Source organism: Mesocricetus auratus, unplaced genomic scaffold (genome assembly GCF_017639785.1).
Source record: "Mesocricetus auratus isolate SY011 unplaced genomic scaffold, BCM_Maur_2.0 Super-Scaffold_100041, whole genome shotgun sequence".
NCBI lineage: Eukaryota > Metazoa > Chordata > Mammalia > Rodentia > Cricetidae > Mesocricetus > Mesocricetus auratus.
Window position 1 is genome coordinate 4,874,734 of NW_024429218.1, and position 24,408 is coordinate 4,899,141.

General features: G+C 43.5%; 1 long non-coding RNA gene across 1 annotated transcript; it reads left to right on the top strand.

Moving 5' to 3' along the window:
• Positions 1 to 580: 580 nt before the first annotated feature.
• On the top strand, positions 581 to 16,031 carry LOC110342333. The gene is made up of 4 exons (XR_002384377.2): positions 581 to 713; positions 1,344 to 1,586; positions 3,436 to 3,514; positions 15,525 to 16,031. It is a non-coding gene; the product is annotated as an uncharacterized LOC110342333 (long non-coding RNA).
• Positions 16,032 to 24,408: the final 8,377 nt, after the last annotated feature.

Consider the following 24,408-nt stretch of genomic DNA (forward strand, 5'->3'; position numbering starts at 1 on the left):
GTCGGCTTAGGAGAAGAGAAATCCCTCCAAGAAAAAATGCTTCCCTTTTTAAGGACTTCTGCCATCCATCTACATACAATTCTCCAACAACTCTCCCAGACTTCTCACCCTCCTGGCTGGTGGTTTAATCTCCGGCCCCAGAATCGGGGAGACACCAGCAGGGGGACAGGAAGAAGCATCTAGCCGTAGGGGGTGTCAAAGTCATGGTGTTTCAGTGAGCGAGCCCTTATCTGAGCCCTATCAAGAGCTTTATAGCACTGAATTTTTTTCAGTAAACATTATCTCACAGCTGCCTGCTCCCAGGTCGAAGGGGAAGTGGGTTTCTGGTCAAGGTCTGGTGTCCCCACACCTGGAATCTGAGTCAGTGAAAGAAATGCACCCTGGCCCTCAAATTGGAGCCAAAAGGCTAAAAAGGACCAGAGAAAGAAACACTTTGGCCCTGAAACCAGAGCCAAATCTGACCTTAATCCTGTGCAGAAAACTAACCAATCCTCCAGCAGAGCTCTAGCCAATCTGAGCTCAGCACTGAAATCGGACCAATCCCTACTCTGGAAAAACTTCCCCATCCCCAAGAATCCCTATATAAACCCTGTGTATGTTCAGCTTGGCTGGTCCAGCTGCTTCCTTCAAATAAACTCCTTCGGTTGAGCTTTGCATGAAGATCTTTTGTGGTGGCAGCAGAGCAGAGGCGACCCTGGGCAGAGCAGAGCAGAGTGAGCAGGTTTAAGGAAACCTTCCCTTGGGAGAGCGGAGTTGTTACACTCTGCCCCCCACCCCCTGCTCTCTGCTCTTCAGGAGCAGAGCTGAACTGTAGCAACTTCCCCTGAGAAACCTCCTGGGGAGCAAAACTGCTACACTAGGCGAACATCCCCAGCTGGAAGACCCTGTCCTGCCGGAGCAGAGTGGATACACTGGGAAGCCTTTCCCTGAGGCTGGGCTGTAAGCTGCTAAGCTTACTGCAACCTGTGGTGGTCCTTGGCTCCTGAGCTCCAGGATATCTTTCCAGCTGAGCTGTGTAACACTCAGTATCCTTGGCTCCCAGGCTCCAGGATACCTTTCCACCTGAGCTGTGTAACACTCAGTATTCTGTGGCTCCCAAGCTCCAGGATACCTGACCCACTCCTGTTCCATCTGATCCGCCCGAAACGCTTACACATATAGCATGTTTAATCAGTATCTTTTTTTTTTTTTGTCTGAAATCGCTAAGGAGATGGTATGTGTATTTGGAGGGCACTTTCTTTGTCTTTGTTTCTGCATTTTTGGATTTGTTTCTAATAAGGACGTTTCCTTATAATTCTGATGTTGGGGCACCATAAGTGACATGAGCCATTATCTTTCAACAGGTTGGTCCTTGCAGCCAGCTGAAAGCCTCCCAGTCAGTCTGATAACCTATACTGAAGCCAGAATCTCCTGGAAATCTGCTCTGGTCTCTTCATTGGCCTCGTTTGTTGTTGGAGAGTTACTATTCCAGCTGAACCAAAGTCAAGACAACTAGCCAAAAACACGTTTAGTGCTCAATTTTGTTTTGTATAACCCTAATTATGATTCAGAATCTACATGTCCTCAGTCGGAAACTAGGGAGTAAGGTATAAAGAGTTCCAGTATCTTAATGAATGGCATGGGAAGAAAGCCAGATAAGAAAACAAAGAATAATTCTGGCTTCTGATAGCTATAACTCAGGGGCACATTTTTTAAACACGGTTATAAAAAGGGCTGTTAAGCACCATGATTGAAAGGTTAGAGGAATCCAGTGATGAAGGCAAAGTTGTCAGATTCATACCTTGGACAATGAAAGGCACCATGACTTCTGTGAGTGGTACTGCTAACATGTACCCTGCAGTAGAGGCAGAGCAAGGGAGGCCTCCTAGCCTTCTAGAATGCTTGGGGCCAATATAGTACAGGTTCCTAAGCAAAATATTTCCAGTAAGGAAACTGTCAGTTAAAACTGCAGCTTAGGAAACAGACTAGAAAGTCTAAATGATGTGTAACTCTTAACTTAGGGCAAATAACTTGAGAAATAATTGTGTGACAATGTACTCCATTATCACTGGCATGTGCATATTTACAGCCTTGACAAGCAAAGTGTGTCCACCCTTTACTAGAAGAGGGCACGTTCCCCACTTTTGTCTCTGCCTTTCCTGTTCAGTTAGGTGGTTTTCCACATGGTGAGTATTGCTTTTGGAGACTGAGGCCTCAGAATGCCGATGTTAGGTATTGACTACATATAATAACAGGATGCTGCAAACAGCACCATCTCTTAGATACTTGAAGACCGCATGTAGACTCAGTGCCTGAAGATCTCATGCACACTCGGTTTATGAAGATTGCATGTACACTCGGTGCATGAAGGTAGCATGCACACTCAGTACATAAAGACAGAGTGTACACTCAGCTTGTGAACATCACATACACACTCAGTGTAGGTGATCTAAGAATCCGGTATCGCTTTGGGGGTGTAGAATCTCCCTGGGTCTGGACTTGCGCTCCTTCTGAAGTCCTGGCAAGCCTGGGACTCCAGATATTCCCATCTCTACTTCCCAGTCAAAGCCTCTTTCTATTTAAAAGAATCCTTAGCTCTTGTCTGGAGAGATGTAATCATTCATATGGTTAATAATTAATCAATATCAATAATTTATGTGATTGCCAATGACTATCCAAACTTTTAAGAAAGATGTATTTTGTGTGGATTAGTGTCCATCTCAGAAAACAGGGAATCCTCTTATTTCAATTCCTCCCTGCTAACATGTTCTATGCTAGTCAACTAAAAATTACCTCTGTTTATTGATGTATTTTACTAATTAAGTTTATTTTAACTTACATGAGAAAGGAAAATCATACATATAGATGTAGTAACATGTGATACTTCAATGTATGTAAATTTTGTATAATGTTTAAATACTATTCAAAAAACCATTTTCTTAAATATACACTTTTAAATCAGAGTTTTCACAGTCCGTCCTTCTAGCACGTTTGAAATATATAGTTCTTTCTTGTTCTGCCTACTTGCCCCACTGTGCAATGAAAGCAAGCCTTTCTTCCTTTCCTCTGACTACAGCTTGCCTCCTTTTCTCTACTTCCTGCTTGCCCGGCCTCTGGTAACCACCATTCTGCTCTCAGCTCCTGGGAACTCAAGTTCTTTAGACTCAAAGCAAGAGCGAGATCACGTGGTGATGTCCTGTGCTGGTTTATTTCACTTAACGCAATGCTCTCCAGTTCCATCCACATTGTCGTGGTAGCAGGATTTTATTCCTTCTCACAGCAGAGCGTTGTGTGTAGATGAGTAACTTTTCTTTACACATTCATTCGCTTTTAAGCTTAATTGTTTTTGTTGATTTTAAGCATACAGAACAATGAAGTTTGTTACAGAATTTGCATGTGTGTGTGATATCACACTGTGTTCAACTTAACTGTCCTTCTCCTGGATATGTGTCAAAGAAACAGCTATACATCCGTGTTTATCACCGTATACTTCACAATAGACAAGGAGTAGAGAAACCTAAGGATCCATCAGGAGGTAGGTGATCTTAACGGAGGAAGATACCTTGTGGGGGGGAGGGGTCGTGGGATTCGTGTGAAATGAAAGCAGAGAGGGGCTTGTTTGGCAGAGGAAGGGAGCAAGCGGAGGAGAGCAATGGAGGGATGTTGTTTGGGAAAGCATGGATGATTGCCTCACACTTCAAAATCCTCCAGGGACAAATAAAATCAGTAAATAATAGATATCCTCAACCTACACTTTCAGTTTATTTTTGACATCCTCCACTAGTGAGAATTGGCAGCTGAGGAGTTGGTGAGAAGGCTCAGCAGGTAAAAACACTCTGATGCCAAGCCCGATGGCCGCCAGGGCTTCAGTCCGTGCAACCTGAGTGGCGGGAGGAGAGTGTGAACCCTCACGGGTTGTCCTCTGACCTCCACACACATGCTGTGGCCCCCAGACACCCCCAATAAAATAAGTAAGTAAACTTTAATGTAAAATAGTTTTAAAAGAACTGCCAGCTTGGCATGATGCTAAATATGCATAGTGCCAGCACTTGGAATGTGGGAGCGGAAGCAGCAGAGTGAGACCATCTTTTTCCATGGTGACCACAAATCACAAGCCTTATTGCTGCATTTTAGAGTTCTCCGTTGAATTCTGTTGAGCAAATATTAATTTTGTGCCTACCATATACTCGGTTCTGGACTCCAAATACTGAAATAGTATTTGATAAATAATATTTGAGGTTAAAACAAAATCTACCCACGTCTCCCAAGACAAAAGGCCAGGCAGGGCTGCTTTCATTTCTGTGAGCTCCAGTAGGGTGCACTGCCATTCCCCCCCCCCTCCAGCTCCTACAGGACTGCTTTCCTTGGCCCCTGGTCCTCTCCACTCTCTTAAAGGCAGTGATGGTGAATCGAGTCCTTCTAATACTGTGTCACTCTGGCACGCTCTTCTGCCTCCCGTTGCCAGCTCACGTGGGTATCATCTCTTGGTTTTAAGGTTTGAGGACTAATAACATGAATTTCCCCTGTAGAGCTTAGTCTTCCTTTTCTAGACAGTGAAGTACGTTCTTAGCTTCTGGAGATGAGGATGTGGATATCTTTGGGTTGATCATTGCTTGGTCTGGTCCATCGAGGCCACAGCATCATTTGCAGTGTGTGTTCTAGCTGTAGGACAGTCTTCTTTGCTTCTCTTCACATCTCTGACAATTTCAATACACTGCCTCTTTTGTTTTTTGCTGTGTGTACATGTGTATGTGTGCACATTTGCGCATATGCATGTGTGAGTGTGTGCATGCATGCATGTGTGTTCTGGCTGTTGCGTCCTTGTGTAAGCATTAGAGTAGGCGAGCACTTTGATCACTGGCCTCTCTCCCAGCCTTCTTCTGTCGTTTGTCACTGATGCCACTTTCCCCGTGTACTGAGTGAGAGCACCGCACGAGAGTGCTAAGGTGTTCTGCAGAGTGCAGATCGTATTTATGCTGGAAGGAGCCCCACTGCCTTAGGGAGACGATGCCGTGGGTGTGGTCATATGTCAGTCACTAAGATCACAGACATTAAGTTCTCTCATCTCTACTTCTCCTGGGTTGCAGATGTTTTGTCCATTGAAACGTTTCTTCAGAAATTTACTCTCTAGAGTTACTCTCTTTGTCACTTCCAGTGCTCGGTGGGAAAGTATGGATCTAAGTCATCGATTTTGACTTTCTCATAAGATGGGCTGGGGAAGAGATCAAAAGCAAGTCTTCTCAGAGTCGAGTGTTCTCAAGACAAGTGGGCCACCTCTGCCTTGTGCTGAGTGATAGACTCTCTTCATCAGACACTTTGCACATGTGCTCTCCATTAACTGGTAACTATGATCAATACTGGATGATATCAAGCCTTTGATGGACACTAGAGAAAAATGCTGGATTTTTTCCACAGCCTATTTTGTATCCATTTTATGATGTGAAAATGACTTACCCAACTTTACACTATGTTTTTAAATTTTTCTAAGAACAACTTCTATGGATTTGGTCCCTGGCTTAAGAACCACATGGGCAGATTATTTTCAGCCACAATTTTTCATTTCAGAGTTATGTAGCCCTGGGAAATTTGCTTATTCTCTAGGGATGAACTTTCCAGAGAAATTGGAGCTTTTGCTCCAATTTATTTGAAAAAGTCCCTAGTCAGTTTATGGTAATACCACATAATATCCCATAATAGTCTATTCTACATCAGTGAGTTTGAGCATCCTGATGTTTTCCCAAGTGGTTCTAAGAAAATACATGCAAAACAAGCCAGGCGGTGGTGGCGCACACCTTTAATCCCAGCACTCGGGAGGCAGAGGCAGGCGGATCTCTGTGAATTCAAGGCAGCCTCCAATACAGAGAAACCCTGTCTTGTAAAACCAAAAAAAAAAAAAAAAAAAAGAAAGAAAGAAAGAAAGAAAGAAAGAAAGAAAGAAAGAAAGAGAGAGAAAGAAAATATATGCAAAACAGTCCCTCTTCATCACCGATGCATGGCAGGGTCCCCTCAGAATAGCACTGTCTCTGCCACGCAACTCTTCATGCTGACCGACTAGGAGACTGAAGCACCATACTTACTTTAGATTTGTAATCAAACACCAACCTTTCTGACCTAGGTATTAGTTTGCTCTCACAATCTGAACGCCGTTCAGAACTCCATATGGAGCAAGCCCTCTGTGCTGACAGGACACCCCATGCGCTAACTCACAGCTGGGGCCCCTGAGAAAAGTCTGCTGGGAAACTGTGAAGCCTCGGCAGTCTTATCAACAGACTTCAGTGACGAGTGTGGCATTTCAGTGACACTAAGCCAGGGACCAGGCTGTTCAGACCTACAATTCATCACCTCCCTTTGCATTCCTGCTTCTAATCAGCGCATAAATGGTCTTGGGAATCAGAAGTAAGCAGAGCTGCCTGCTGCACCACAGGAGGGCACTCACTGTATCTAGTGGGTGTTGGGCTGCTTGTGTGCTAATTGTTTTCACTGTATTGTGTTGCTCTACCTCTAATAGATAGGAACATCAGTGAGGAAGAAAGCCTCCTGTCTTAGGGATTCAGAGGAACCAGTTGTTGGAGTGAATGCAGCCTGTGCTAAGGGATTTGACCATGGTCTCTGAGAGTGTCACCAATTTAGGTGTTACACACAACAGTATCTGATCATTAAGCCAGAGGCTGAAATCTGACTTGGTGTGACCCAGTTCCAAGTTCTTAAATGTGGGTTTGAGAAGGTTGCAGGCAAACACAAGTTGGTGCTGCCCTGAGTTACCAGAGCCTGATTCTTCCTAGTGGCTATCAGAAGACCTTCTGGGTCATCCCCACCAGAGACAGGATTCTGTAACTGGAGTTTCTTGTCTTACCAGGTCCTGTGGCCACTTTGCTCCAAATAAACACAGGGATAGTATATTAATTATAAAACTGTTGGCCGATGGCTAGGGCTTTTTATTGGCTAACTCTCTTTTAAAGATTAACCCATTTCTATTAATCTAAATATTTCCATGTGGTCTTGGCTTGCCCAGACCTGTTGTTACTCCTTTGGCGGCTACATGGTCTCTCTGCCTACCTTTCCCAGAATTCTTTTCTCCTCATCTCGCCTATCTTCCTGCCTCTATTGGCCAAACAGTATTTTATTCATTAATCAATAAGAGAAACACATACAGAAGGACATTCCCCATCAGGGTTCATGGGTTATGAACACTATGCCAAAGACCACATTATTTAAAACATTTAATAATATGTTAAAATACTCATTGTTATCAAATATAGTAGTAACCGGACATGGAAATTACCCTGGGAACTAGGAGTGTACCTGTCTTAGTTAAGGATTCTATTGCTGCAATGAAACACAGTGACTAAAAAGCCAGGAAAGGGTTTATTTGTCTCACACTTCCACATCATAGTCCATCACTGGAGGAAGTCAGGACAGAAACTCAAGCAGGGCAGGAACCTGGAGACAGGAGCTGATGTGGAGACCACGGACGGTGCTGCTTACTGGCTTGGTCTTCATGATTTATTCTGTGCTTTCTTATAGAACACAGAACCACCAACCCAGGGATGGCCCCATCCACAATGACTGGCCCCTCCCACATAAATCACTAATTAAGAACATTTCCCAACATTTTCTTAACTGAGGCTCTCTCCTCTCAGATCGTGTGTCGAGTTGACTTATGAGTGAGAAGCAGCTTTCATTCACTAACTGCACACTCAGTACTACCCGTGCACAAAGTTCTCACCTCCTCTGCTTTTGTCTAGAAGTAACAATTACAGAAAGCTGGACTCAGTTTTCTGCAGAGTGAGCATATGGGAGCAGGCTTGCCTTAGAGGGACACTCCACAGTCACCACAACTCCGTGGTGCTTTCCAGGAGACACAAAATTTCAGGAAGGGAGCTTTCTGAAGTCCACGCTTTATTTTCTTCATACAACAGTGGATAGTGACAAAGAGTGGGAATGGTTATTATGACTGAATAACTCTAATCTCTTAAGGAAGTATGGGCAAGGTGGGGGAAAAATAGGAAAGAGATAATTTGCATTTACCTCTATTTTGTAACTAATTTGTGTCCTGTGGTTGCCCTGTAGACCTTGCCTTTTTATATGCACACCAAAAACTGGTCTAAAGCTAACGGTTCTCAGCTGGCACAGACTGAGAAGAACCATAGAGTGAGGCAGTGACTGCAAAAGCTCAGGAGAGAGGCGATGCCTGGGATCCCATCTCTCCCTTTTTCCTATTGCCAGGCTGTGTCTGCCTTGCAAGGTAATTACTGTTGTTTTGTTTTATGGTTTCCAAACTGAAGACACACACTCATCACTGATCCAGGATCTTTTAGGTTGGAGGGGCATGGAGCCACTTGTTCAAATGGGTGAGACCCATCCACACTTTGTTTTGACACTCCTAATGATGTTTGAGCACGAATGTTAAAGGCTTACTTAGTCTACAGGATTGCAGCCTACTTTGCCTACATGCTTTGTTGGTTTGACACGAGCATGTTATTATGGTCCTTGGTGATTTCAGCATGGGATGAAAACACAGCCATCAGTTGTGAGTAGGAGTCTTGCTGAGAGAGAGAGAGAGAGAGAGAGAGAGAGAGAGAGAGAGAGAGAGAGAGAGAGAGAGAGAGTTGGCTGGGGATGCAGCTTGGCAGGAGTGTGCTGTGTAGCATGTTCAAGTCATAGCAGTGTAAAGTAAAACTTGGTGTATCGAATAAGCCTGTAAAGGTTTACTTATTTAAGTTGTTAGTTACATGCATGTAAGCACTCACATGTGCGTGCGTGTGTGTGCGTACACGTGTGTGTGTGTGTGTGTGTGTGGTGGGGAGGGGGCAGGATATGCACATGAGTATGGGTGGTTGTGAGTCATCTGACATGGATGTTGGGAATTGAACTCAGGACCTCTAGAAGAGTGCTACATGCTCTCAACCACTGAGCCATCTCTCTAGTACATAAAATAATTTTTTAAAGATGGGAGCTGAAGGCAGAAAAAATAATCTCTGATGTATAACCAGAAAATGTGTATTCTTCTCTTATCATCCATTGAACAGAGGAATGGGGACAATGTAATAGGAATTTAAGCTTTTTGCTTCCTTGTCAGCAAAAGAAACTGACATCAATGTAGCACGTGTTATATCAGGCTAACCTGGGAACCAGGCTTCAGGAGGTTTCAACATTGACAAACCCTGGGACCAATGATTTACAACTGTTTTTTAGTGAAGAACTGAATGTGTAGCTCACCAGAAGGTGTCTGCTCTCTTCCAGTGATCGGCATCCTTGTCTGTACAATAAAATTCTTACTCCTTTTCAGAGGAGGCCTCTAGATCCAGAATTGTGGGATTGCCTGACTACCAAAGGAGATGTCCCAGCAGGTGCCTCCACACTCAATCACTCCCCAAGAGAGCCACGCCCTTCCATTCTCAGGAGGATTAATTGCACTTAACTGTGAGAGCAGTAAACACATGTGTTTCCATACCTTACATTGGCTAATAAAGATGCCTATATATGGGTATGTACACATAAAAAATGACTTTGTACAGAATCCTAAAATTGATTGAGACTTGTTTTCTGAGGGTAGAATTTTCCATACCCAGTAGGATCAGGTCACTTTTTAGCCGTTTTTACTGAAGACTATTTTGGGTGTGATCATCTTCTACATACAGCTTCTTCTTTCTCATTTGGAAGCCTATATTTCATTCCAAACCTTGGTTGCATCTCAAATTTTAAGATAGCCTTCTGGCTGTGGGTATTTTCATGGTATTCCTTCCATCAATGCGCTGTTTGGTCAGAATATGCCTTGATGGCAGGGACACAGAGACAGCTGACCTGAGCTCCTTGGAGCTCACACACTCTAGACCGACAGCTGGGAAGCCAGCATGGGATCAACATGTGTGTGTGACAATTGTGTAGCTTGCTCTGTCTGTGGGGCTCCTAGCAGTGGATCAGGACCGGTCCCTGGCACTTGAGCTGGCTTTTAGGAACCTATTCCCCATGCTGGGATGCCTTGCCCAGCCTTGATGCAGGGGGAGGAGGAGCTTGGTCCTGCCTCAACTTATATGGCATGCTTTGTTGACTCCCATGGGAGGTCTGCCCCTTTCTGAGCAGGAGTGGATGGGAGTGGTAAATGGGAAGCGGGGCGTGGGAAAGGGAAGAGACAAGGGAAGTGAAATAAATGAAAAATAATAATAATGAAAAGGAAAAGAACTGCTTTGATTGGGGTAGTCAATATATCTTGTTATTGGTACCTCCCACAGCAATGTCTAATTCAAGGCTAGCATGGTGCTGAATGACAAGAAAATGCTCGTTAAATACTCTTTGCTAAGTATTACTACAGTGAAGGGATGGGTAGATGAATAAATAAGCACTATCTTGATAAAAACAAAATATTAGTTTTGATTAGAGTCTATGAACTCTATTGCAAATGTTAGGGGAACAATCACAAGTTAATGATATGGAGTTATAGTTTTGCAAGCCCAAATTGGTGCCTTGTTTTGAGGCAGCTTGGGTGAAGAGGGGGAGGTGTTGGCTATGTCATGGCCAGCTGACACACAGATCCAGAAGCCAGCAGGAGCTACTATCCAGCGAGTGCTTGTGGCCACTGTCTACTGACTAATCTCTCATTCACTCTATGACATGTGTCCTTTGCTGGGTTTATCTGACACTCCATGCCAACCCCCAAAGAGGGAAAAGTACTAGTTGATTGTTTAAGCTTGCCTGATAGATTGAGAAGTCTGTGGTTTCCTCTAAGGAAATAGATGGTGCCTTAGTTAGGGTTACTATCTATGGCTGTGAAGAGACAGCACAGCCACAGCAACTCTTATAAAGGAAACATTGAGCCGGGGTGGCTCACTTACAGTGTCAGAGGTTCAGTCCATCTTCGTCACAACAGGGAGCTCGGCAGCGTGCAGGCAGGAGCGGTGCTGGAGCCCAGAGTGCTGGGTCTTGTCAACAGGAAGTCAACCGGCAGACGCACTGAGGGAAGCTTGAGAAAAGGAGACTTCAAAGCCCGCCCCCACAGTGACGCACTTCCTCCAACAAGGGCACACCTCCTAATAGTGCCACTCTCTTTGGGGGCCATTTTCTTTCAAACCACCACAGATGGGCTCTATAATTGGCTACCGTGTACTTGGTTAATGCGAGTAATTGGTGAGGAAGATGTTTTGTTTTGTTTTTTTCCTCAGCTTTCCAAGTCTTCGAGGCTGAGGACCAGGCTCTGGGCTGCACTACTTAGGAGCTCCTTCTCATGTGATATTGCAACCTTTTGTACAATGTGTCTTGATATCAAAAAACACTAAAAACACACCAAGGCTTAATAAAAAATTACCTTAGAATGGTATTTTCAGCACATAGGACGCTGTAGCACAGGGTGAATGCAGACTCCATCATGTGATTCGCAAAGCATGTCGTGGGAGACACTGTCCAGATTGAAAGTGGGCCATGTGCGTGAGGATGCTGAACGGCCCTGATTACTGTTTGGGGCTTCCTTTTACGGAATTCAGGAGAAGGAGGAGTTTGGTTGCTGAGGGCCGTAGTGAGGGAGGTTCTCTGTTTTGGTTGATAGATTGGGTCTTATAATCATTTTCCTACCATGTATTTCTGCATTCGACTTTAATCATATGCACTTCCGATTATGAACAGGCATGAGATGGTGAACAGATTCCCCCTGAGTCTCCCTGAGGGGTTCCTTGAGAACACAGTCTTGCTTTACTGCGTACATACTTTAAACCGACTCGGGTTTGGTAACTACCGGCCCACCCTATCCTTGACCTTCAGGATGTATTGAGAATACCTTTGAATAGACACACCAAGCTTAGAAGTCATTAAAAGAAAAAGAACTTATCCCATTGTTCAGAGATGGGGGTGCCTGTAACTTGATGTGGGTGGGGGTCCTAGGTTGCTAACTGGTTGCTAGGTGCCTTGTTCAGAAACGGATTTGTGTGCCTGTGAAGGAGCTAACCTGCCATGAGCATTATTGGAACAGAAGTGTGCATGGCCAGACCCGGCAGAGTCCCAGGCCACTGACCTCGTCCCTGTGCTAGCCTGCTTCAAGAGGGATTACAAAGAAGCAGATTTCAAGATGAGAAAGGGAGAGCTGAGTTTCCGGGAAGTTTTACCTATAGAGGTGCTTACAGCTATGCCTTTAATTTAAATTTCTGTTCACAGAGAAGTGACAAAGTCGGTTAGTTCGGAGCAAAAGCAGCTGCCCGCTTTGAATTGGAAGAGTCTGAGGAGGTCAGAAATGGGAACATTGTAGATTTCCTCCCAGGACGTTGAGAACTATGGGCCTAAGCGGATAATTGTGCTGTACATCTTGATTCTTCACAGAAGCTGCCCGCGGAGGAACACTGAGATCTGTCCTTCATCTAGGCATGCACACGCCGGGACATCTTCTCAGTCCTTTGGGGACATAATTTAGTTTGGAGGGCAGAACATAAGGACACTGACTTTATCTACAAGTTTTCAGAAGACGACAATACACAAGACCACAAATGGCTCTCATCTTACTGGGCGTTGGATCTTCATATCTGGAGCCCATTGGTTACTCCTGTTCATTCACGGTGGCTAAGCAGAGTTGGCTCACGGGTAAACAGCACCCCTGGTGAGCCTGAGAACTTGAGCCCAAGTGATCTCAAAGGTGGGCCTCATAGCCACTACCTTTAGTAGCTTTTCCAGGGAAGTTAATTCCACAGCAGGGGGCTAGAGAAGGTGGGTGGTGAGAATCACTTTCCACTGTTCCCCAGGGAGCAACACCAACTCATGGCCTCTTAGATGTGATGTGAGCAAGTTAGTGCCCCAGGAGGGCAGAGCTAGAGAAGGTGGGTGGTGAGAATCACTTTCCACTGTTCCCCAGGGAGCAACACCAAATCAGGGCCTCTTAGATGTGATGTGAGCAAGTTAGTGCCCCAGGAGGGCAGAGCTAGCCTGCCCCGAGGACGGTTCAGGGTTAACTGTGGGTGTTTTCCTTCACACTCCACATGGAGTTGATTTAGAGCCTGAGTTCCCGCCTATGAGCATCCCCCTGTAAACTAACACCCAGAGGGATGCTTGACATGCTGTGACCACAAGACGCCTCCTTTGGAAACATGGAAAATATCTCCACTGTCAAGTGCATTCCAGCCTCTCCATCTGCCCCTCCTTCCTGTAAAGTCACCTCCTCACTGAGGATTGCCAGTTTACTGAAGGCCAGCCCGGCAGTCTGGCAGCCATTCCTGGGTATCCGTCATGGCAGAGACGTGGAGTCTCTAGACACTTTCCCAGCTAGGGTGAACATTTGGCTCTCACGTTGGAGAAGCCAGTGCCTGGATGCACCAACTTAGTGCTCTCTCGGTCTCCCTCTTGGCACTTTTTCTTGTTTGGCAGCGCTGGTCACAGTAGTCCCAAGCATGGCACCGCGGTACTGACTGTCCGTAAGCACAAGAAGGCCGTGATATGATGTAAAGAGCACATCTGCCAGATAAGCTGGCTGAGGCACGAGGTATTGTCCTATTGGCTGTGAAGTCCGTGCTAGTGACGTTACAATACCATACACATAGAAAAGGAGGAGCGTGCTCACCCATGTGAAGGGGAAGTGTACTTCGGAAAGGGGCAAGGAACCACCGTGGTGCATGATGGGATAGCAGCAGGAGGGAAGGGGGTCAAAATTAGGGGTTTATCAGATGAGAACTAATTTTTAGAAAGCATAGTTGCTGTGAAGTTAAAACTCAGAGAAATGTAGTCATAGCTCCCAGAATAAGAAAATTGGTAAGCCCCTCTCTGCCAGTGCTGGCTTGCACATATGTGTGTGTGTGTGTGTGTGAGTGTGTGTACACATGCACACATGCTTAGGTCCCACATTCCCCTGCCTCTACTTTCCCAGTGCTGGGGTTACAGGCACATGTGGCCAGTCCCAGCTTTTTATGTGATTAATGAGGGTCTGAACTTGGGTCTTCATGCTTGTATGACAAGCTTTTGGCCCACTGAGCTGTCTCCCCAGAACATCTCTAAGAGTGATCTGATGTGGGAAACTAGCTCTGTAGACAAGGCAGGTTCTTCCCAGTCAGAGGCTGCAGGAGAAGTTTAAAACCTTGCTGAATGCAGTACAAAAGTGGAGGCGTCTTTTCAGTGTGGGTGCAGCTGGTTTTTTATTGCCATTCATGTGATACCCAAGGTTCTTAGGAGGACGGCAATGTGGACAGCAGAGGCTACCAGGAACCTGAGCCGGTGTTCCCCCAGGAATGAAGGCACATCATTGCTAATTCACCACTGAGGTGAACATAGGACACATTTACTGCAAACAACAGAGTCACCTACTGTGTGTTCACCAGAAACAACAGAGTGCAGTAAACACCACCTGCCTCTGGAAATGCAGTAACCACCAACTGACCATTCTGGAAAGCAGTAAATGCCGCCTGACTCTGGAAATGAAATAATGGCCAACTGACCACTCTGGAAAGCAGTAAATGCCACCCGACATCTCTGGAAATGAGCACTTACCTTTCAGCAAAAACCACCTCTCTTTGCTCATGGCAATACAAATGTTTCCAGTATTTCTGTTGTATAGAATTGCCTTGACGTGTAAATAAGAAAATATGTTGTGTCCTGATCTGCTTTGAATTGTTCTTGCACTGTCAGAGTTCCTGAAGGAATGTGAGCTTCAAACCAAGAGACATTCTGCCTACTTTGTTTACAGCTGTGTCCCAAGGACCCAGAATAGCTCTCTGCACATAGACGATGCTCTATAGTCTCTGAGGAAACCCCTGATGTGAGACCACTGCTGTCTGTATTGGCACGTTGTTTTTATGTGTCGGAACCTGTTGGAGTAAGGGGTCACCTTCTTCATAATGCCAGTCTTTATCACTGTTTGTCTAGGCTTTACTGGTCTGTCTCCCTCCCTGGGCCACTTGGGAACGCCTATTGTTACATTTTTCTGCTTCACTCTGTTCATAGCACTAGGAATGTGTGTTTGTAATGTTTTCTCTGCCATCGTATGGAAAAGAGGGAGTTTTTAAAGAGTGCTAATTCAAAACGTTCCATAACCAGCATGCTGTGGGTGTGGCTGGGGGGGGGCGGTGCGAAGCAGGGGGAGCAGCTGGGAGGTTCCCCCAGCAGCGGGATGTTGGGAGGATTAACTGGGAAGGGTGTGCCTGTGAGTAACACGCCCCGGGGAGGGGCTTTAAAGATTGGACACAGTTTTTCTACTCCATCAGCTTCGCCCTCAAAAAGAGATACTGCTGTGATTTAATAGTTGCGGTTTTTTGAGCCTTACATATATTTGGTTAGTCTGTGGACGAGACTAAGAATCTGGATCTTTCTCCCCAGTGAACACAATGAGAGCATTAGGACTCACAAAAAGCGGTTGGGTAGAGAAAGGAATTCATACAGAGAACTGACCCGATGTGCAAACCCGACGTCTCTGTACGGATAGTACCGTGAGACCGTCACCTTTCCCTTGCTCTCTGGTTTTGTGCCTAGAGGTATAGTAGGGTCGGTTGGAAGGCGAGGTGAGTCTGTCATCATTGGTGGTACAGTTGGTCTCCATGCTCGTCCAAGTCCAGACCCATCTGCCTGTCCCTTCTGTTCTCTTTTAGGTCACCATTCTGTTGGAAGTATCGGGTGATTCGAAGTGGCACTTTATTCCCAGGAACTGCCGTTGGCAAAGCTGAGCAATGCTTTTTTTTTTAAAAACGTGTATCTACATTGGGTGTGTTGTTATTGCCCCTAAGAAGAACAGTGACTATTACTGATGAATCTGCGGCGTGCTGGCGGACGCAGCTGAGCAGCATGGATTTGGCCAGTCAAGGTCTGGGAGCCGCTAAGGGCGGATGAGTGCTCTCTGGAGAATCGAGCTAGTTTGTCTAGGCTCTGAAATGCCAGGAGTACCTTGTGTGCCGCTGCAGCTTGGCAGGTGTTCTAACGGTGCTCTCCAGGACTTTCCTTGGTTTTTGTATATGGTCCCTATAATCCCAACATGCGTGCTGTTATTTATTTTTTTGGATTGCTATCTTTACCCATACAAGCACATAGTTTACATAGTTTTACATATGCTACTAATATATTTTCTTGATTCCTTTTTTCTTTTCATCGAAAATCTTACCTTATGATTTTAATAATAACAACCGCATGTTATTTGCTATTTTTGTTTTGAAATTCTAGTAGTAGGCAGTTAGTTTGCTTTCAAATCCTGCAGTTATGAATAATGCTGAGAATCATATAACATCATGTCAACAGCTCTTCCTCCACCCTCAACTGGAATTTTTATTGAGGGGGGTAGGCAACCCCTGAAATGTGACTACAGAAAGTGTAAATATTTTCCAGCTCTCCATGCCCGGCCCCTTCATCTCTAAAACGAGGTTTTAACGTGTCTTCAATACAAGTTGATCCCTACTGCCGTTTCCACTACCATTAGCACTAGTGCTGGGATTGTTTTAACACAGTTTAGTCTTCTTGAAGGAAATGGTACATCAACACAATCTTGATCATCAGATTGCTCTGTGGGCTTTTTGTTTTCTCTCCATCCTTGCGAAATGATTTCAGTTGTTTGTTTTTTATTTCCCGAGTGCCAACAGCTCTCTTCTTACAACAATGGTCTCACTTTTTCCCCTTCTCTTCTATTTTTATCAAGAAAATTAGAGTTTTTGCTGAAATACTATTGTCTCCGAGTCCCTTATATCCTATTCACAATGATGTCAGACTCTGACCTCTAGTGACTGCAAACTGTAGTTGCAGGCCAAGTGCCGCAAGTCTGAACCTGGAGGCCAGGATCAGCAGACTGCTTCGGATCTAAAGGGATGCACACCCAACGGTTTGAAAACTCTTTTTGATGCATTAGACGGTTCTCTTTATGTCAATCAAGACATCCTTCTCCTTCCTTACCTAGGAATTACTTTATAACGCTGCTTCCAAAACCCACACCATTTTAAATGAGTGTTCTGAATTCAACAGTCTCAAAAGTGGTTTTGTTGCAAACCACCCTGCCAAGGACTACACTGCCTAACAGCACCCTGTTCAGAGGGTTCAGAAGACAACAATGGACTGCTAAAGTTTGGGGGACCCTGGAGGCTGTAGAACATCTTTAAGTGAAATATATCTTATTTTCAAAAGTGACTCCTCACACAGTTTAGCTGCATTTAAAAAATAAAAGCCAGAGGAGTGGTTCTGTGGTACACTTATTTATTTAACAACATGATGTGAAGAGTGGAGGAGCACACCTAGAAGCTCACATGAAGCTCATGGGAACACACATGAGATATTTGTGTGTTTTTAGAGGTTGTGTAAAATGAAATACCATGATATCATTGGCTTAGTTAAGCTTTTGCTATCTTGCCTTAATAAGAAGCGATTTTCTAAGTGAGTGGATTAATAAGACAAAACTAAAGGTCATAATCTAGGAATTGTGTCGGCGGGTGCTTGGGCACACAAGCTGTTGGAAAGAGGAGGAGGGACTGGGTCCCTCCTATTAGATGCCTGCTGGACATGCAGATGTGGACTCAGAGGCAGCGGGTTCCTCTGCTTCTCCTACACAGACAGCACAGTCATCCTAGGCTCCTCCCTAAGTAGGTGCTTGTTATTATCTCCAGTCAGAAAGGGAGCTGTTAGTGACATGTCCTCTGAAACTGAGTTCATCAGCCCTCCCCAAAATTTGTACTGTTGACCTGGAGGTCAAACGAGCTGGATGAAAGTCTCCTGGCAAGAGGACCTCTAGATTTCAGAATGCCTCTCCTCAAAACCAAATGTTCAAAGCCCGATTAATTTCTTTGAGAGCTTGTTAATGGATTCTGTGATTTTAATATGAGAATTAAATTCTATGTTGTAGAGATCCTTTTTTGAATTTGTATATTTATTGCACAAGCAGTTCAGAAACCCCAAACTATCTGAAGAAAACTAATATTCACTTAAAAATACTTTGACATTATAGGTAATTTTCGTTTGTTTGAGACAGGGTTTTTCTGTGTAGCCCAGCTATCCTGGATCAAGCTGGCCTTGAACTTAGAGATCCACCTGCTTTTGCCTCCAAATGCTGGGATTAGAGGTGTGTGCTACCACTGACTGGCTTATGGGTGATTTTTAGTAAGTGTAGTTTCCTTGGTGTTTGAATAGTCTTTGGAAAAATAAGTATCCAGAATTTACTTTGTGATGATCATATTAGGCACAGTTTGACATCTTTACATACATCATTTAGTTCATTTTTACAACATCCCATTCTACAGACTAATAAGAATGTATAGAAATATGGGCCAACATCACAGAAAGAGGCTGCATGAGGACTCAAACCCACATCACCTGATTCAAAGATTATGTCTTACACACGATGCAAATGTGGTGGATTGATCATCTGCCTCCTGCATAACCTCAAACCGTCCACACACGGGGGCTGGGCAGAAGGAAGGCAGGGAAAATGCTTGCTTTATGAGGACCTGAGTCTGAACTTCCAGAGCCCATGCATCTGTATGCCCACCCCTCCTCCAGTCTGGAGAAAGAGACAAAAACCCCTGGGAGCTGGAGGACAGCTGAACCACCTAACACAAGGCAACGGCCTATGCCTAAGGCTGTCTTCTGCTGTCCACCCACGGTGGCAAGCACCAGGTCCTCACTGACAGGCTCCACCCTCTACCCCATGCTCTCCCCTTCCCACTCAAATTCCACTGGACTCTAAGAAACCCAGAAGAAAACCAACTTATTCAGCTTGATTCTCCAGACTCCCTCAACTCCGATCCCTTTTCAACAGTGCTCATTTTTAATCCCTTTTCAACAGTGCTCATTTTGATCATTGCCAGAAAATGGATGGAGTCATTTTAGCAGAGCTAAATTTTGTCAAAAATAAATTGTAAACGTAAAAACTTTAAAGAAACCTTACACATAATAGCATCCTTTAACAAAGTAACAAATTTCAACAAGAGTTTCTAGAATACATATTTTTTTGGTTAGTTTGTCAAAACTATAGTGAGTTCTCATTTCTAACACTATATATTAGAACAAAGGTTTGGGAACATTTAAAGGGATATGCAATTTTCTAACTAAATCCACTGGGAAAAGATCTTTCCCCCTGTCACCCTCTTGAGTCAAATGTTCTTCCCTGCTCAACCATCTCCACGAAACAATGGTGAGGAATGAGGAAGGAGATAAGTTCTTAAATGTAATAATAATAAACCTTATTTTTTGTAAATTTAAGAGTAAACTGGGTGGTAGTGCACACCTTTAATCCCAGCACTCAGGAGGCAGGGGCAGGCAGATTTCTGAGTTTGAGGCCAGCCTGGTCTACAGAGCAAGTTCCAGAACAGCCAGGGTTACACAGAGAGACTCTTTCTCGAAAAACAAACAAACAAACAACAACAACAAAAAAAGAGTAACTGACCGTAGTTAACTTGGATTAATGGAGACTATAAAGACATTTTAGCGGTCAGCAGTTGGCATAATAACTGTTTCCCAAAGATTGATACTGAATGGACAGAGATATGAAAGGCCATGATAAAATGAAACCCATTCCTGTATAACGCATAGGTGTGAGCTAGGACTCCGAGGATAATTCCTTGAGATAATCAGTGCCCACCTCAAACCATTTACAACATGATATTTGATGGTAACGCACTGCCATCACCCTCTGCATCACTAAAGAAAACAACTCGGTGCCCGATGGCATTCATACTTTAAAGCAATACATGGAATCCCACAAAAAATTAGCAATAGTAGAGAAGGAACAATATCATGACTTTCTTATCATGCAAATTAACCTAGAGAACCAAGGGAAGTCATCTAGAAGATCTCTCTTATGCAAATTGACCTGGAAAGCCAAAGGAAGTCATCTCGGAGATCTTTTGGTCGAGATCAATCACAGGCTGACACAGAAACAAATGTGGAAATAAGTCACTAGGGTGCTTTCTTCTGAATACTCTCTTTCAGCTCACCATCTCAATAACACCAATGAGAAAAACGAGTCCTATGTAAAGAAAACCTTTAATACTCGAAAAATGGGTTTTTCTTCAATAAGCAACGACTAGAACAAACGAAGGTCTGGTCTGTTAGAGAGATATTTGTTTAGATGAATATGTCAATCTATCTCCATGAATTTAGAGCATTAAATAATTCTGATGCAAAAATCTGAGTCTCTATATTTGGAAACAATTCTTACATTAAACAAGAAAAAATACTGTGGGGGAAAATCTATGGTGTTTCAAGAAGGAAATGTATTGCCTGAGAGAGGACTTGATCAGTCATTAAGGCTTGATATAAATCCTGACACAATGACACAGGAAAGAATAAGCAGACAAATGGAAAATTTTCTGTATGTGTGTGTGTGTGTGTGTGCGCACGCACGCTCATGCATTGTAAAATGGCATTGTTACAGGAAATTAGCAAAGTTAAATACAGGAAGTTTTTAAAGTCAAATAAATGAAGCTATTTTAAACTGTTTTCAAAGGCTGTGTAAATATTACATAAATTTTATTTCCATCATGTGAATTGTGAATATGCAGAAGGAGGATTTGCGGCGCTGTGGTCCCACAAGGATGACTTTTTTCTAGTCTTGTTACCAGGATGTCAGTGGAACCATCACTGCACAAAGCATTCTTTGCCAAAGGATAGGGAAACCAATCCTGAGATAGAAAAAAAAAAATGCTAAGAGAGTTCTACAGCATCGTTGGTGCTGTTGCAATCCTACAACTGTGTTTTCCTCAGTCTAAAGTAAAATCTTCCCCATATCTCACTGTCGCCATCATCACAGAGCTAATATCACTAGATTACCCTGTACAGCCTAACACACCTACACGTCTCTGTCTATACGGGTTGTTGGTGTTTTCCTTTGAGCTAGGTCTCACTGTATAGACCGGACTGGCCTTGAACTCACAGAGGTGGGCCAGCCTTTGTCACCCAAGTGCTGGGATTACAGATGGGAGCCACCATGCCCAGTTTAGCATTTACCATTTAAATGTTAAGAATTATATAACAACTTTGAAACAGTAGCCCAAGATTTTGTTTGTTTGTTTGTTGCAAAGAAAGGATGCTATCTATCAAACTCACATTCCTGCTGACTTGGCTTCCTGAATGGTGGGATTACAGTCAGGAGCCACCACACCCCTCCCAAGATGGTATTAACCGGATGCACATTAGTGGTGTTCACAAGCAAGACCTGAAAATAGCCGCTGTTTATACGTAGGGATGACGCCGTAGACGATCCTGAGAAAAGCTTTGAAGATCTCTGGCTATGGGCCATGCCTAACAAAACCCTAGAAATCATTCCATTAGTGTGAGGCCTGGCTAGAATCTAAATAAGATTACCCATTTGCTGCTGTAATTTAGTATAGACTGTAAAACAACACCAAAGGTGCACAAAGCCCATTTTTCTATTCAGTGAGGCAGGAAAATTGAGCATGTCCTTCCTGCCACATACTGAAAAAACTCGACTGTCTCTCTTCATTGTCTGTGCTCGGTGTTGGCATTTTATACATTCCTGTTCCATTTTCAAAAGCTTTCCTCCTTTGTCTATCATTCATCTCAACCAGTGACAAAAATCTTTATAGGTTGGTTCCATGTCCCATTTCTTTGTCCCAGCCCCTAATTCATATGCAGGATCCCACTGTGCCTCAGAGGCGCCCTCTTGCGGTCCCCTGAGCTGCCTCGGAGTCCCTTCTTAGGCTTAGCATGGCTCTGGTTTGGGGATATTCCTGCACATCTCATGGGTTTAAAGCCCACAGCGCGCACAGGAGCGGGCTGCCTATACTGTTATCTGATTACCGTGTCCAGTAAGTGTCAAGCTGCTGCCGAAATGGTTCTCATTATCATAACTCGACCTTTCCGCATTGTGCAGAGCCTTACTCTATCTTTAAAGGAGGGACTGAAGTCAGCAGCAGCTCAACCAACCAGACACCTGCATTAATGCACATTTGAAAAATGACGTCCAGCTGCCAGAACTCTGTTCCCTCTGGAAACCTTCAGCAGCCTCAATAACATGGGTAGGATCTCATCCCTCATGCAGTGCTAAAGTGTGCGTGTGTTCAAGGATTTAAATGATGATGAGAGACATTATTTCTCCTCTGTGGAATTCCTTAGGAACAGGGAATCTGTAATTGTGATTTTTCTGAAACTGTATTTAATCAACTTTTAATATTCCAGACTTAGAAATAGGATAAGGTTTTGTTCTTAATGGTTCTTTTTCATAGACTGCCACAAGCTACAGGAGTCTGCACTATAATATCCATGCATGTAGCGGATGGTGCTATCATTTAGGCATAGAGGTGTGTATACAGCTGCATTGCAAACAAAATGCAGAATTCCTGGCATCTCCTAAAACAGATATATATTCAATCCAGTGATCAGTTCAGTAAGAGTAATAGAGTGCTCTACATGGGAGTGTCAGTTTTACCAAGGAATGAAAAATCTGTGAAATAAAAACGAGGACAGATGAAAATCTGCATTTTACTTAATTTCTTGTACCCAATGTATTTCAAGACAGAGCATTTAGATTTGTCACATATTTCTGGTTCCACATGACAGGAAGTGTGCATGAGATTGCTGTAGTCCCAAAATATGCTTGCCGAGGTAGAAGCCATGACAGGGAGTTGAGGCATTGTTAAATCATAAACATCATAAGCACCACTCAGTCAGCAGGACGCATTCATGCTTCCGTGTAACGCGGGAGAAAGGATAATATTCATGCTGAATCCCATCTATCTATTCCTAGGTAATGCATGTTGCTTTAAGATCAGAAGGGACAAAGGTAAAGATGGGAAAAGTCTCAAGGAGTCTGAGACAGCAGGCTGGTGGAAGCCCATTGTTTCCATCTTCCACAAAATCAGTTACGCTGGTAAAAACGGAACTCTTTAACAAAACCAGTAAATTATAAAATACTGAAGGTGGTCTTTTGTTAAACATCTGTGCTCTTTATTATGTTGTATAATCTTTCTGTTTGATGTATTCTCATATTTTTTTAAGTAACAGATTCTGAAAAAAATCAACTCAAGGAAAATATGCTCCTAAAATTACTGGTATCTCGGTACTTTTGGAAGAACAGAAAAGCCTACTGTAAATAAACTAATATCTGAGGAAAATGATGGTGTTGCTTCCATTCCTATTTAGAAAGAGAAATTACCTTGTCTCTTCTGCAGAAGGAATGTGGCATTTAGCTTAGATTTTAAAATAGCTTATTTTAATGGCACTTTACACAGAAACTGGACTAGAGGTATTTTTTAAGTGGCACTTACATATTTTATAAAAGATAAAAACTTCATTGGAAAAATTGTTTGGGAATGCTCACGTTTACATGAAAGTGATGTCAACAGTTTTTTACTTAAATATACCCATTATACCCTAAAACAAGCAAATTATGCCTAATGCCTAAATATTGGATTTTCACCTTTTATTGCTTTTTCAAGGATATTTTAGAATATTAGAATAAATACATTTGACAAGTTGAAAACATCAGTGAAGGCCTTGACATGACATGATCTACATGCAGAAGAAAGTGTGTGCAGACATTTCTGGGTAAAGTGATGACTTGCACGCACATCACAATATCAAGGATCGTGAGCAATAAGAAAAGGTTAAATCCTTATTTGAAGTCAAAGTTTTATAAGTTATTTTCCTAATTTCACAAAATTGAATGAAAAAGGTCTTCCAAATTCTTATTCTAACTTCAACTTAATATACATTTAAAATGAAGGGAAATGAAAATAAGATATTTGCCAAATTATAATCAAAAAGCCTGACTGCATTGTAATTAAGCCATGATGATTATAGAATGAGAAATTGGAACTTTGTGGGTTTTAGTACTAATTATGAATGTTTTGCTGTGGATTTTCAGTTGTCAGAAGTTTTTCAGATGCTAGTGCCTTTTAGAAAAGGGTCAAAGCCACTGTGTGTGACGCACTATATCTATTCCTGGGAGATGGCTATGGGGTACAGAGATTCTTCCCTTGAATATGTAAAACACTGATTTCATATCTCTGTAAGATGCCTGTGAACCTACTGGACTCTACTTGAGTCATATGAGTTAATAAATCATAACAGCAAAATATAGAAATATTAACATTAAAATCTCACCCGATCACAAGTCTTTGAACATCCTTGAAACCATTCCCTGTCTGTGCTAACTGCATTTTAGAACCCTTGTCATCCTTTCCAGAAAAATCCAGCCCTAAATCCACTAGGTTGAATGGAATAAGGCAGACTTCTGGAGCGTAGGACTGAAGAAGGACTTAAGTGACCTAGTGCCAAGCAGGTTGAAGATGACCCTCACCAGGTCTCAGAATCTTAGCATGCTGGGAAAAGAATGTTGTGAAGGTAGTGGGTCGCCTGGGTCAGGTGTCCAAGTTTGACCAAAGTTAGAAGAATATCCATGTAGAGGGAAGGGGAGTGCGATGAGAGTCACAACTGAGCCTGATGAGGACCAAATCCTGGCCATCAGGGGATTGTGGGGCCATGTCAGGATAAGAGAACTATCCCAGAAAGGGGAGGGCCCTAACGAAATCAGCACTTGAGAAG